General features: G+C 41.1%; 1 protein-coding gene across 16 annotated transcripts in view; it reads left to right on the top strand.

Annotated features, from left to right (window-relative positions):
• Positions 1-15174, top strand: part of HS3ST5 (heparan sulfate-glucosamine 3-sulfotransferase 5) — a 268625-nt gene that overhangs the window by 18931 nt on the left and 234520 nt on the right. For 14 of the 16 annotated variants that reach the window (XM_078852167.1, XM_078852170.1, XM_073337106.2 and 11 more), the window contains exon 2: positions 13411-13445. The exons of the other annotated variants lie outside the window; for them this stretch is intronic. The gene's annotated coding sequence lies outside the window, so the exon portion shown is untranslated. The remainder of the gene's footprint in view (positions 1-13410; positions 13446-15174) is intronic. 16 annotated transcript variants of the gene reach the window in all.

Genomic DNA, 15174 nt, shown 5'->3' with positions numbered 1-15174 from the left:
CTGGGAGTTGCATGTGGACTATATCTCTCTTGGGGTGACTGCAAATGTCATTGTTGTTTAATAGATTCAGGCCTTCCCTTAATGAAGGACTATATTACTAGCTCTCCTCACTGTGAGTGATCCCTCTCAATTCTTTGCTTAGTCGAATCTCTCAAGGATAAAGATAAAGCATAAACCATGCTGCAAACTCTCTCTCCCCAGTTTCACCTGGAATTTCATAAGAAGAAAATAACAAAATTACAAGTTACTCCATGCAAAAAAATCCACCCTATCACAAATTGTTCTGTTACAGCATAAAATCACCCATCTCAAAATTAGATTAATCAGTAACTTAGTATTTGTTCCATTCATAGGGGGGAAACCCTGACTAATTAACAGAGTGAAATATTGCCCTTTTTGTGACTGAAATATGCAAATACTAATGAGATTATATAATTGTGCTGTCGATTAATTAACAACTGTTTGTGTATGGTTTTTGGCATGTATTTAGAGAGATTTGCAGTGTCACTATGAGTCTGTTAGAATTCTGACTTAGTATGGTTAATTAACGCAAATCCACTCGAACCACACAAAATTTAAAACTGTTGCTTGACCGACAGAGAAGCCATTCTGACACCATTGTTGCCCCTCTGCTAAGCAGTAGCAGATGACCAGGACGCTGTGGGTTAGCTTCCCAATTGCAAAGAAATGAGTGGCGCTGAGCCACAGTGTATTCTAAGTGTAACTTATTTTTATTTACATGTGTACGTCAATCCCAGAACAGAGATGGTCAAACAGCATTCATGGCAATATATTCTTTTGGGAATCTCAGCACAACAATGCCTGGGTCACAATGAGCAACTCTGCCCTGAGAATTGACTCTAATCAGACAGAGTAAAACTCTCCTGCTACTCATGCAGCCTCTCTCCTTTCAAGGACCACTGCCTCTACATAGTTTTTGCTGTGTAAGGCTCTGTCTTCACCTGCCATAATATTATAGTGGCAGTGATTGGTTCAGTTACATTCAAATATTTGTGTTCTACCTCTGTCTTCCATGGTTTGTAACTTTCTGAAACATTGACCTGCTGGACTGAAATTTTCCAACTTGGTCTCTGCCTGAAGGAGAGCTTGGTTGGAAAGTTTGAAGAAAAATTATCAAGTCATTACTTTTAGTATAAGGAGAATTGAAAATGTTATTGCTCACTATAAAAATAAAATACTTCCAACCCTTTTTAACAGGATTGCCATCTCTGAGGCACAACAAACTAGGACATATGGGATGATCCTCAGCCCATAAAACTAGACAGCTGTCAGTGTTTACTGAGAACCCTTACAAATTTCCCAGGAGAGCTACCTCAAAAAAGGGACAATCCTGGGAAAATCTGGATAAGTAGCAACCCATTTTTTGGAATAGGCATGTAACCAGAATGTCTGGGTATAGAAAGCTGAAATTTGGTATCCAAATAATCCTCACTTGAAGTGCTTTTGAGTAGTCTAGTAAAATCTTGGTTTTGGTTTGACTCAGTTATGACCTGTAAAAAATTGTATGCTGGGCACCTGTCCATGTTTTGTATATCTTTTTGTGTATCTAAATGAATGCTGTGTTGCACATGTTGTGTGACTAATTTTATAAGTTTATTGAGTATGCAAAGGGGTGAGATAAGGGTGCTCACAATTTGTACAATATGCATGATGCTCTGATGTACCTGATCAGCTCTTCATTGGAGATGGGTATTCTGTGGGTCTCCTAAGGAAAATGGGACAGTACATTTCAGTGGTTTGTAATCCAGTAGTTCCAAATCGTGGAGTTCACATACTCTATCACCACTTTGTTACAACTTGACAAATCTTCAGAGTTCTAAAGAGGTGAAGTTCCTTGTCATTTCATTCCTTTTCCCCATTCCCCCCCTCCCCTTTTTAACAACAGCAACAACAACAAAACACCTAGGAAATCCCATATAAAATCTTTTAGAAGGTTAAGGTCCTGATCTTGCAAAGACTTATGCATAGGAAGAATAATTCCCTCTACTGAAGAAATTACTGTCTGAAATTCTGCGGTCTTTATTATGCAGAGGCCAGACTAGATTATGGTCCTTTCTTCTGTCCTAGCTCAGATGTGAGCCGCTTCAGTGTAGAGCCACCTCCGACTGCTTTCACATTGTATCTGTACTCATCTGTATGAGGTGGTAGTTCTTATTCAGGCATGTCCCATGATTCTTAGCACTCCATGTTTTTCCCAATGGATTGTGGGAGAACTTGTCTGTCCTGGATATGCAGGGGAACTGTGGGAAGGCATTGGAGGGCTATCTGTACTGGAGTGATTTACATGTGTCCTCACTGCAAAGGGAGTAGGTTACAGCACTTGGGCTTTAACATGTAGGCCAGGACAGGCCAGTTAGCCTGGGTTGAAAACACTGATGCATCTGGGAGAGGCTTTGTTTGTGGATGGGAGTCAGCTTAGCAGCATGGTCTGGGCTGACTGAAGTGAAGACAAGCCCTGAGTGTGACATAGCAGAGCTCATGGATATATTCAGGTCCCACCAAGGGGAAGTCCAGTGAAGCTCAGAACATGGATGATGATCTTTTTGCAAATATTCAAATCTACACCGAGTGGTGTATTGTGTTAGAAATGTGGGTGGCGCTTATTTTGGGGATAGAACTTCGAAGAGGACCACCACCTTTCCTCTGCCCCCCGTCTGAGTCTGTCTAGAAGGAATGTTAAAATAAAGTTTTTGGGAAGCCCTAATGTGGACCACAATAAAATTATAATGTTAAAGAAAAAGGGGGGATGGCAAGAAACACCTGATTTAAAAAAAATTAACTTATTAGTTTCATATTTGTGCATCTGAAAGGATTGATATTTGGAAGAGGAACTCTTTAGGGACAGGTTTCAGAATAGCAGCCATGTTAGTCTGTATCCGCAAAAAGAAAAGGAGTTCTTGTGGCATCTTAGAGACTTACAAATTTATTTGAGCATAAGGTGCCACAAGTACTCCTTTTCTTTAGGGACAGTTCCTTAGGTCAAGTATAATGTAGAAATAATTCCCAGGTCTGGAAACTTCTGTGGATGAGCTAGAGCAAAATCTTGGGTATAATAATTCAGATTTTGTACTAAGATCCATGACACAACTTTATAAAGTGCTCTCTAAATTTAATCTGGAAAATTATTTAGTGTGTGGAATGGCAGGGATCTTCCCACTTTTCCCCTTATTTAAATGCCATTCATCTGGCCTACCTCACTTTCAAGCATCATTGCCAGAATGCAACTAGTTGGAGCCTGTCAATATATCTTCAGAGTCGCTGAGTTGGCCAGTGGGTGGCAGCACTCCTAGCTCCTAAGTGAAATCCCATATAAAATCTTTTAGAAGGTTAAGGTCCTGATCTTGCAAAGACTTAGGCACCTGAGTGAAGAGTCAGTAACTGAGCTCAAGAGCAAACCCTGATCTTTATATCATAGAATCATAGAATCATAGAATATCAGGGTTGGAAGGGACCCCAGAAGGTCATCTAGTCCAACCCCCTGCTCAAAGCAGGACCAATTCCCAGTTAAATCATCCCAGCCAGGGCTTTGTCAAGCCTGACCTTAAAAACCTCTAAGGAAGGAGATTCTACCACCTCCCTAGGTAACGCATTCCAGTGTTTCACCACCCTCTTAGTGAAAAAGTTTTTCCTAATATCCAATCTAAACCTCCCCCACTGCAACTTGAGACCATTACTCCTCGTTCTGTCATCTGCTACCATTGAGAACAGTCTAGAGCCATCCTCTTTGGAACCCCCTTTCAGGTAGTTGAAAGCAGCTATCAAATCCCCCCTCATTCTTCTCTTCTGCAGGCTAAACAATCCCAGCTCCCTCAGCCTCTCCTCATAACTCATGTGTTCCAGTCCCCTAATCATTTTTGTTGCCCTTCGCTGGACTCTCTCCAATTTATCCACATCCTTCTTGAAGTGTGGGGCCCAAAACTGGACACAGTACTCCAGATGAGGCCTCACCAATGTCGAATAGAGGGGAACGATCACGTCCCTCGATCTGCTCGCTATGCCCCTACTTATACATCCCAAAATGCCATTGGCCTTCTTGGCAACAAGGGCACACTGCTGACTTATATCCAGCTTCTCGTCCACTGTCACCCCTAGGTCCTTTTCCGCAGAACTGCTGCCTAGCCATTCGGTCCCTAGTCTGTAGCTGTGCATTGGGTTCTTCCGTCCCAAGTGCAGGACCCTGCACTTATCCTTATTGAACCTCATCAGATTTCTTTTGGCCCAATCCTCCAATTTGTCTAGGTCTTTCTGTATCCTATCCCTCCCCTCCAGCGTATCTACCACTCCTCCCAGTTTAGTATCATCCGCAAATTTGCTGAGAGTGCAATCCACACCATCCTCCAGATCATTTATAAAGATATTGAACAAAACTGGCCCCAGGACCGACCCTTGGGGTACTCCACTTGATACTGGCTGCCAACTAGATATGGAGCCATTGATCACTACCCATTGAGCCCGACAATCTAGCCAGCTTTCTACCCACCTTGTAGTGCATTCATCCAGCCCATACTTCCTTAACTTGCTGACAAGAATACTGTGGGAGACCGTGTCAAAAGCTTTGCTAAAGTCAAGAAACAATACATCCACTGCTTTCCCTTCATCCACAGAACCAGTAATCTCATCATAAAAGGCGATTAGACTAGTCAGGCATGACCTTCCCTTGGTGAATCCATGCTGGCTGTTCCCGATCACTTTCCTCTCATGCAAGTGCTTCAGGATTGATTCTTTGAGGACCTGCTCCATGATTTTTCCAGGGACTGAGGTGAGGCTGACTGGCCTGTAGTTCCCAGGATCCTCCTTCTTCCCTTTTTTAAAGATTGGCACTACATTAGCCTTTTTCCAGTCATCCGGGACTTCCCCCGTTCGCCACGAGTTTTTAAAGATAATGGCCAATGGCTCTGCAATCACAGCCGCCAATTCCTTCAGCACTCTCGGATGCAACTCGTCCGGCCCCATGGACTTGTGCACGTCCAGCTTTTCTAAATAGTCCCTAACCACCTCTATCTCCACAGAGGGCTGGCCATCTCTTCCCCATTTTGTGATGCCCAGCTCAGCAGTCTGGGAGCTGACCTTGTTAGTGAAGACAGAGGCAAAAAAAGCATTGAGTACATTAGCTTTTTCCACATCCTCTGTCACTAGGTTGCCTCCCTCATTCAGTAAGGGGCCCACACATTCCTTGGCTTTCTTCTTGTTGCCAACATACCTGAAGAAACCCTTCTTGTTACTCTTAACATCTCTGGCTAGCTGCAGCTCCAGGTGCGATTTGGCCCTCCTGATAACATTCCTACATGCCTGAGCAATATTTTTATACTCTTCCCTGGTCATATGTCCAACCTTCCACTTCTTGTAAGCTTCTTTTTTATGTTTAAGATCCATATGTTTAAGATATGGAAGTGCATTTTACATAAAATAGTGTAAATTGTGGAAGTTAGCCATTTACTCTTGCTCTATATTTTCATTTACTTATATATTGCAGAATTTAGTGTAGTTGGTCCTTCATGTTAGGAATATGTTGAGCATGAAATGGAGACTACATCATGCTTTATTATTTAGATTTCTGTAGCACATATGTCTCAGTGCCCCAAGAGCTTACAATCCGAGAGTCTGATCCTGCAAACGCTGAGGCACCTGAGAAAATTTACTTTCACAAGTAGTGAAAGTACAACTAGTCATTGACTCCCACTCAGCAGAACTACTCTTGAATAAACTTGTTCATGTGCAGAAGTGTCTGCAGAACAGACCCCATAGAAATCAGGATGATGGACACACATTTTGTTAATTCCTTTTGTTACAAACTTACCTATTTTTATACTTTTGGCCTGATAGCTCCTGTCATTTAAGTGAAAAATAAACCCAAACTTTAAGCAGGAATTCAAGTTCTGTGTTTTGGATAAAGAGTACAGCATGTACGGCATATAACTTGTGAATAAGGATCGATTTTGGGGGGGCGGAATTTTCAAATAAATCTGTTAATTAGTTTGACTTTAAAATGGGAACTTTAAGTATTCCCAGTGTATAACCTTTTCTTTGGAACCCTTTTGCTAACTAATGGCTGGTTTGTTATCTTTCAAAGTTTCCATTTGGTTGAAACTTACTGAATTGTATGTTACTTTTGAATGTTTATATGAAGAAACTAGGTTGTAATTTAATAACGTTATTTGTTTTTTCCTGTCCTTTATGACCATAACTTTCCTTTATTTGGAATGTCTACCATTTACTATGATTTTCAATGGGACATAAGTTGCCTAGTGGGATTGAAGGTGTTCATGTCTTGGGTAAAAAAATCACCATTACATCAATAGTAGGAAGGAGAAATCCCTACTAGAGATGGCTGCTGTCTTCTGTCATTTTTAATGGGACTGAAGCCACAGGCTTCCCTCTCAAAAGATGGATATCAATTCACACAGCCATCCTCAAACCTACCAACATGTGGTACAAGTAATTGAAATGTGTGAGCAGTGATTGAAATGTGGAACACCTGTTTTTTGTTGTGCATGGCACAGTAATTAACGAAGTCTAAAGTGTTACGGATTTTGTTCACAATGTGAACTAAATTTTTTTATTAAAGAAAACTGGAAAAACGGGATCTTTATCATCCAGCAATAAGGACCCCATGTTCCCCAGGTCATCCACAGGGCTCCTCAGCCCAGACATCTACAGCTTGAGAAATAACCATTAACCCTCCTGTAGACTAGCCATTAGAGGGGGATGCACACTTAGTTATATACTAGACAACAGTAGGACAACAGGTCTCATGTTTGTTTTCCAGCTCTGGGGGAGGAGTGTGGTATAGTGGTTATAGTAAGGTGGTAGGTCCTATTCTTGGCTTTTGGAGGAGTGTAGGGTCTAGAAGTGTCCCATAGCTTGGCATTTACTTGCCATTTTAGACTTTGCATTTGGCGTTGTCACACTTAGCAAATCTTATTTCTTCTAAAATGAAGCTTTTGTTTGTAGGAAATAGGTTCTTTTGTGAGTGTAATGTTTCCCTGACAAATCCGCCAACTGACTCTTTAAGGGTCTATAAGCATACTTGAGTAACTGCACACATGTGGGTAGTCAATCTTAGTCACTTGGGGAGTGTTTGCAGTATCAGGCACTAACTTTGTAATACATGTATGACTTCTGATTATCATTTAAATGTATATTTGTAATTAAACATGAATTAATAAATAGTAATTTGTATAGTAACTTGCCAGCAAGTTAAAGAAGTATGGGCTGGATAAATGGACTATAAGGTGGATAGAAAGCTGGCTAGATTGTTGGGCTCAACGGGTAGTGATCAATGGCTCCATGTCTAGCTGGCAGCCGGTATCAAGTGGAGTGCCCCAAGGGTTGGTCCTGGGGCCGGTTTTGTTCAATATCTTCATAAATGATCTGGAGGATGGTGTGGATTGCACCCTCAGCAAGTTTGCAGATGAGACTAAACTGGGAGGAGAGCTAGATATGCTGGAGGGTAGGGATAGGATACAGAGGGACCTACACAAATTGGAGGATTGGGCCAAAAGAAATCTGATGAGGTTCAACAAGGACAAGTGCAGAGTCCTGCACTTAGGACGGAGGAATCCAATGCACTGCTACAGACTAGGGACCGAATGGCTCGGCAGCAGTTCTGCAGAAAAGGACGTAGGGGTTACAGTGGATGAGAAGCTGGATATGAGTCAACAGTGTGCTGTTGTTGCCAAGAAGACCAATGGCATTTTGGGATGTATAAGTAGGGGCATTGCCAGCAGATCGAGGGACGTGATCATTCCCCTCTATTCGACATTGGTGAGGCCTCATCTGGAGTACTGTGTCCAGTTTTGGGCCCCGCACTACAAGAAGGATGTGGAAAAATTGGAAAGAGTCCAGCGGAGGGCAATAAAAATGATTAGGGGACTGGAACACATGAATTATGAGGAGAGGCTGAGGGAACTGGGGATGTTTAGTGTACGGAAGAGAAGAAAGAGGGGGGATTTGATAGCTGCTTTCAACTACGTGAAAGGGGGTTCCAAAGAGGATGGATCTAGACTGTTCTCAGTGGTAGCAGACGACAGAACAAGGAGTAATGGTCTCAAGTTGCAGTGGGGGAGATTTATGTTGGCTATTAGGAAAAACTTTTTCACTAGGAGGGTGGTGAAGCACTGGAATGCGTTACCTAGGGAGGTGGTGAAATCTCCTTCCTTAGAAGTTTTTAAGGTCAGGCTTGACAAAGCCCTGGCTGGGATGATTTAACTGGGAATTGGTCCTGCTTTGAGCAGGGGGTTGGACTAGATGACCTCCTGAGGTCCCTTCCAACCCTGATATTCTATGATTCTATGATGATTCTATGATTCTATGATAGTGCCTAAGCACCATCCAAGAACAGGGTCCCATTATGCTAGGCACTGTACAAACAGTAGTAGATGGTCCCAAAAGTTTACAATCTAAATAGGCAAGACAGGCACAGGGTAGGTGAAAGGATAGAACACACCAGTAGAATGAAGACTGTGCTGATGGTAAGCATCATGTTAGTTTCATGGTTTTATTGATTTCTTGGTTTAGTTCGGAGGGGATCAGCTAAATGGAGAGGGAAGGGGGACAGGTCAGGAGAGACGAGGATAAAAGGGACAGGGGTGGAGTAAAGAGACTGAGGAAGGGGGAGGGGAAAGGTTAGAACAAACAGCCAATCAGCATGGGGCAGAGAAAATCCTGTTCGATTATTCTGACATACCATTACATTTGATATTTTAACTATGACCAACCCATTAAATATAATTATATCAAAATACTGTCCCTGTCATTCTGTATAAAGAAGAAATATACATGCACACTTACATATTAACCAGGATAAATTTATTAGGAGAGATCATAAACCATCACACTACATTTTGGTTTAGTGGTCTTCTTTGCAGCATAACAGGAGTAATTTAAAGGGAGTTCTGAGTTCTGAAGCTGTCAGTTGAGTCACTTAGTATACTAATTTTGGTTCTCTTAATCTTTTTTTGTATTGTATATAAATAAATGTTTCTTTTTTATTTTTTTACTGTGATGTGAAGTGCAAAACATTTTATGAAATACTTTGCCAGTTGTGCTACCTGCTTGTCTCCGTAATGTAAATATTTCAGCCAAATTTTCAGAAGCACTTCGTAAGTGCTCATACCTCAGTTAGGCACCCAAAAATTGAGGCAACCAAGATCAGTGGCCATTATTTGAAATTCTTGACTTGTCTTTTTAACTAAACTGGAAGAAAGTGTTTATGTAATCCTTATTGTATGGGGGAAATAAAGCTACATTAAAAGAAGATTGTTAGGGTTGCTAAATAAAGACTTCAAAAGTTAGGAAATGCCAGCATATAGGTTACCTGTGCAACATTAATTTGAACCCCTGGTGCACATGCATCATTATACAGTTTTTAATCACATAATCACATACTGTTTTTCCCCCGTAGACTCCCTGCCTCGTTCAGTGCATAGAATGGACAGTGCTCAGTTAATGAGCATCTCTTCAGTATTTTGTTTTCTTCTTTGAGTTGGTGGCCCCATGCCTTATTTACTTCACACTATTCTAAGCTGTGAAGACAGAATTATTAATTTCCTCCTGAGCTTTTCTATGGTACTTCTCACTATAGTATCTCAGTGCTTCAGGAAAATTAATGAATTTATTTTCACAGACCCTGTGAGATGTAGGGGTGATTATTATCCGTGTTCTTAGAGTTTGGAACTGAGGCAGAGGGATATTAAGCTCAAAAGTACCCACTGATTTGGGGTGCCTAATTTGAGATACCTATTAGAGGGTCACAGAAGAGGAAGTTGGAGAAGGTGATTTGAGACGGTTGGTAAGAAGGAGGAAGTCCCTTATCAGAACCATTCCATAGTTTTGTAAGTTCAGGTCCAGTGCAATGTTGGAGCTCACTTTCAAGCTGATGATTCTTTATTAAGAACAAAAACAAATAACTGGTTTGCCTATCTTTGCCACAAACCAAGAATGAACTGTGACTCTCTCTGGCAGGGTGTGAATGGCAGAAAAGTTGAAGGGCACTTCTTTCATAATGTCACAACCAGCCCAGTCAAATGCTTTACTGGGTAAGGCATTACATTTTGATGAAAAAATTAGAATATGAAATTAACATTGCATACATTACATGGATTAAAAACTGACTAGTTGATAGATCTCAAAATATAACTGTAAATGGGGAATTGTCATCAAGCATGTGTTTCCAGTGAGGTTGATTCTTGGCCCTATACTATTTAACATTTTGTCAGTGACCTGGAAGAAGGCATAAAATAATCACTGAAAGATTGCAGATGACCTAGAAACTGGGGGAGTGGTAAATAATGAAGAGGAAAGTTCACTGAGAGAAATCTGGATCGCTTGGTAAACTGGGCACAAGCAACCAACTTGTGTTTTTAATATGGTTAAATGTATACAGCCCATACTTACAGGATGGGGGGGGCTCTAACCTGGGAAGCAGTGATTTTGAAAAAGATTTGGGGGTCATAGAGGATAATACGCAGAATATGAGCTCCTGGTGCAATACTTTGGCCAAAAGAGCTACTGTGATACTGGGATGCATACATGGGAATCTCAGGTAGCGGTGGAGAGGTTATTTAACTGCTTTATTTGTTACTGGTGCAACTTATGCTGGAGTACTGTGTCCAGTTCTCGTGCCCACAAATCAAGAAGGATGTTGATATATTTTAGAGGGGGGTAGAGAAGAGCTGTGAGAATGATTTAAAGGATTTGAAAACCTGCCTTATAGAGAGAGCTTGAGCTCTTCAGTCTATTTAGCTTAACAAAAAGAAGGCTAAGGGGTGACTTGATTAGTCTAGAAGTACCTACATGGGGAACAAATATTTAATAATGGGATCTTTAATCTAGTAGAGAATGGTATAACATGATCCAATAGCTGGAAGTTGAAGTGAGGCAAATTCAGGCTGGCAATAAGGTCTACATTTTTAGCAGTGAGGGTAGTTAACCATTAGAACAACTTACCAAGGTTATCAAGGTGGTGGATTCTTCATCTCTAACCATTTTAAAATAGAGATTGGATCTCTTTCTAAAAGATGTGCTCTGGGAAACATTTTGGGGAAGTCCTATTGCCTGTGTTACACAGGAAGACACACTAGAGGATCCCTTCTGAGCTTGGAATGTATGAGTCTAAGAAATGGTAGCATAATGTTTTAAAATATCGATTGAGCCATTTAATTTTGTGACTTACTGCGAGTCCATAGAAGTCACAACTAAGGAACTTGCCATCATAAAGTGTATAAAAGCAAATATGTCCATCACCAATCTTTGTCATGTTGTATTTTCATATTAGTGACAGGGCTTAGAGGTTAGCTATGGAGTAGATGTAATCAGTTATCTGCTACCAAGGAGCCCAGGTCCCACTGTCTCTTATCTCTTTCTCACTTCTGTCTAGATTCATTGATCTCTGATTAGTCATCCAGTTTGCAAGGAGTGTCCCTCTTGGTTTACACTAACGACAGCCTAGATATTAAAAAGGCTATACTTCTCCATTCTCTGACATGCTTTAGGCACCTTGAGAATTCAAATTTCTTTCCAAAATTTGGGGTCTCGAAGGAGGTTGTAGCTGGCTTCCTATCTCCCTACTGAAGGAAACTTCCTTGTCAGTTATAATGGTCCTTAGCCTGTTTCCCTCAGCTTTCCTTGCTCCCCCATTATCCTTTGTCATGTCATAAGTAACAAGTATTTCTAATCCTAACAATAAAATAGCATTACATTTTTATTATCCAAATTAAGAGGAACATGAGTGACTGTTTCAGATACAATGTCATCAAAGAAACCTGGCTGAGAGTAAATTAACGCCTGTCATGTATGGAATATGATTAGTTTCCCAGCTTCAACTTCCTTTATCCAGCCCACCTGGTCACTCCATGGTATAAAATGTTACAATCTCAGTGTTCTTTAAAATGTTTGCAACACTTTTTTTCCTTCTTCTGTGTTAAAGGAGTATCACCTTGATGCAATTCATGATTACAATAATCATTTTATAATTTTTGTCTCCATATGTTGTTTCGTTGAAATAGCTATTGTATTAATCCACCGTAAAATGTAGTAATCATACTAAAGTAATGTACTAACCGTAAAATGTATTAATCCACCGTAAAATGTACTTGGCCTACATGGAGCATTTTATCATATTATTTTAATTTCCAGTTATTTGCTTTTCTTCTAATACAGAATTCAAAAATAGATGCTGCAAAAAGTTCAGTGGTGATGGTTCAATATGTGGCATTTTTTGTTTTTGGTTTTTGTTTTAAACGGGCATTGAAACAAGATAGCTGTATGGTATTTTATGTCACTGCTTAGCCTGAGGGTGCTGGCTTTTGGTTGGGGCACTAAATTGAAAGTAAGGTCTTGATCTCTTCATTTCATTGGAAAAAAGATAGTATGGCGCTCTTTGCAAGTGTAGGGCTGTTAATTCTAGTGTCCTGGCCAAATTTCAATTTTGATAAATATATTCTGCCTACAATTCCCCCTGAAGTTTCAAATGAAGAAATTATTTCTTTACTTCCCCTCCTAAGAATTGTTGTACAGTGTTGTAGGCACAGAATGAGTACTGCATTGCACCCCACCGAAGACACATTTGTGTGTTGGGAGCTTGATCCTGTACTTTGTACAGTCTGTAAAGCACTTCCTGATCTTTGGAGATGAAAGCAACTGTATAAACATCATATTATTTGGTCACAAGACTGGGGCAATTTGTTGAGTAATATTGGCCAGCTGGAGGATGCGTGGGGTGCAATAGTGCATGATCTGTGGAGGTGTGAATTGCACCCTCACAGAGCTAAGATGTGTGGATTGCTATTATTAGTGTCCTCAATTACTGAAGTATGCAAGCAAGAGATGACTCAAAATCATGCTAATTTTTTTTTTTTTTTTGCCTTTGGTTGCTACTGTCTCGAAGAAGATAAATAAAATGGTATTTGATGTAAAAAGCCAAAATGTCAGTATGGTGGAAATAGATAAATTTCCATGAGAAAGATACCCCAGCCCATACTGACCCCATGTAAGGGCCAGGAACAATCACAGTACTTGAGTACTGATGAGGTTAGTGACATTGGGTGGAGAGCACAACTGAAGGAAACAGCAGAGCTGGCCAGTGCAGATGAGAACACAAGCTACTTTCTCTGAAAGGGTGACACAATAGCCACTTTGCGTCTGGGTGGTATGGAGCTCTGAGAGGCATTATGTCTGACACACAATGCTTCCCAGAGCTGTCACTTGGTTAGTGTAGCTTTGGGCTGCCCCAATGCAGGGCAGCAACTACACAATACAAGCCAAACCCTTGAGCTGACCTGATATACTACTTATTGCTTTACAATCAAAGGAGTCTGTTAGTTACCAATGTACAAGTAGAGCTCAGATATTTTTATAAAAAATACAGATCTATTTTATTTTGTATTGTAGGAGACAACAAAGAATAGGTGCACCTTCAAAAAAAAGTAAGTGGTCGTCTTTTTTACATCCAATTGTTCAATGTAAATATGCATTCATTTAATTGTGATAAATTTTAAGGTTGTTGTCAGACCAAAAGTGTGTTTTCAGTTATTGGCACTTAATCTGGGATGCAAATGGGAGGTAGGCACCCATGGGAGCTTTAGAGGGGCATTGGCAAAATGTAATTGAGCATGCGACTGGGTTAGGTTCTGGCTGTAGTGGTAGGGGATAGGGGCTTTCAGCCTATTTTCAGAATTGTACAAAGTGCAACCATTCCCAGATAGTCAGGGCCATCCCAAGTGAGAGCAAGGTGGTGTGAGGAGTAAGATAGTGGGGGCACTGGCCTCACCCACGCCTAGTGGGTTTGGATGGGAATCAGATTGGGGTGCCCTCACCAGTCAGTGTGGAGTTCTCCGCTTTTTAGCAGAGGACAAGGACATCCTGTCACTTTCTTTAGTCCAAGTCATGCTGTTGCAGTCTGTTATGCTTTTTAGTGGGTGTTTTTGTGCCTGTAGGACCAATTAGCATATACTAATATGAGAGCAGATGGTGTGGCCATGCAGCCCAGGGCTCCCTGCTTCTTGGTTTTGAGAATTATCTTCTCAAGTGGCCATATTGGTTTGTCTGATTCATCTCCAAATGCAAAAAGATTATTTTTAAATCATCATTATGCAAGCACAGGGTCCTTGCAGCTCACCTAGGTTAGCACAAACAATTACATGGCCTCCCACTCATCCTCCAGCTCCCTTCAGAATCACCCGAAACCCCTGTCAGTTTTACTCCTACTCCTTTCACTAAACATCCCCTAAATAAATTGTAATTTGCAGGGCAGCAATTTGCTGGAGAAAGAAAGAAAGGTAAGGAGGTCAGGACATGGCATGGTACCAAAGCTCACCAGGAGCTAATTGCTGTTCTCATTGGAAAATGGAACCTAGAGGCCAATAAAGTCTGTTGGGAGAGGGATAGATTGTTTCATAGAACAGCTCTGGGTTTTTAACGTATTGTGTTGCTCTGGGAGGGTGGGGAAGCCATACTAGTACAGCAAAACTGGTCTCACTGACCACTGCCATATTTGTTCTGGTCATGATGTGGTTAACAGTCAGGGTGCAAGGGGCCCAGCACTCTACACACCCATTGCCTGCAACAGCTGACTGGGACTAGCCTCCAAAGCAGTGCTCATGAACACCACAGTAAAGAAAACATTTCATGTACGGTATACTGTTCTTTGAAAGGAGGGTTCAGTTGCAACAACTGTCTTGACTTTTATCTCCCTCCCTCCCTTCGGTCAGGATAGTAAAATGCTCTGCAATATGCTCCTCTAGCGTAGTTATGAGGACCCTATGCAGTCCAAACTTGACATAGTCACTGGTATAGCTGACCCAGCTGCTCCACAGCTCAAGGGTATCAACAGGCATGATGGTGGGTAGTGTCTACACAGGGCCCTCATTCAGATCACAGGACCTGTTTGACTAGCATGAGAAATAATGTGTTATAATATGACTGGGTCCTGGTCCTCATTAATCTTTTTCTCCCCCCCAAAAACACAATAAATGCAGTTTTCAGAGTAACAGCCGTGTAAGTCTGTATTCGCAAAAAGAAATGCAGTTGAAGTTCAAAAAGCATATTTAATATAATTTTCAGGAATAGTTAGATTGTAAGTTCTTTGGGGATCTTCCCTTTTATGTGTTGCTGTAATGCGTACATGTTCACCTAGGACTCTCTTGGGCACTGTAA

The sequence above is a fragment of the Lepidochelys kempii genome, chromosome 3, assembly GCF_965140285.1.
Source record: "Lepidochelys kempii isolate rLepKem1 chromosome 3, rLepKem1.hap1, whole genome shotgun sequence".
Lineage (NCBI taxonomy): Eukaryota > Metazoa > Chordata > Testudines > Cheloniidae > Lepidochelys > Lepidochelys kempii.
This window is presented reverse-complemented; position numbering and strand designations above follow the sequence as displayed.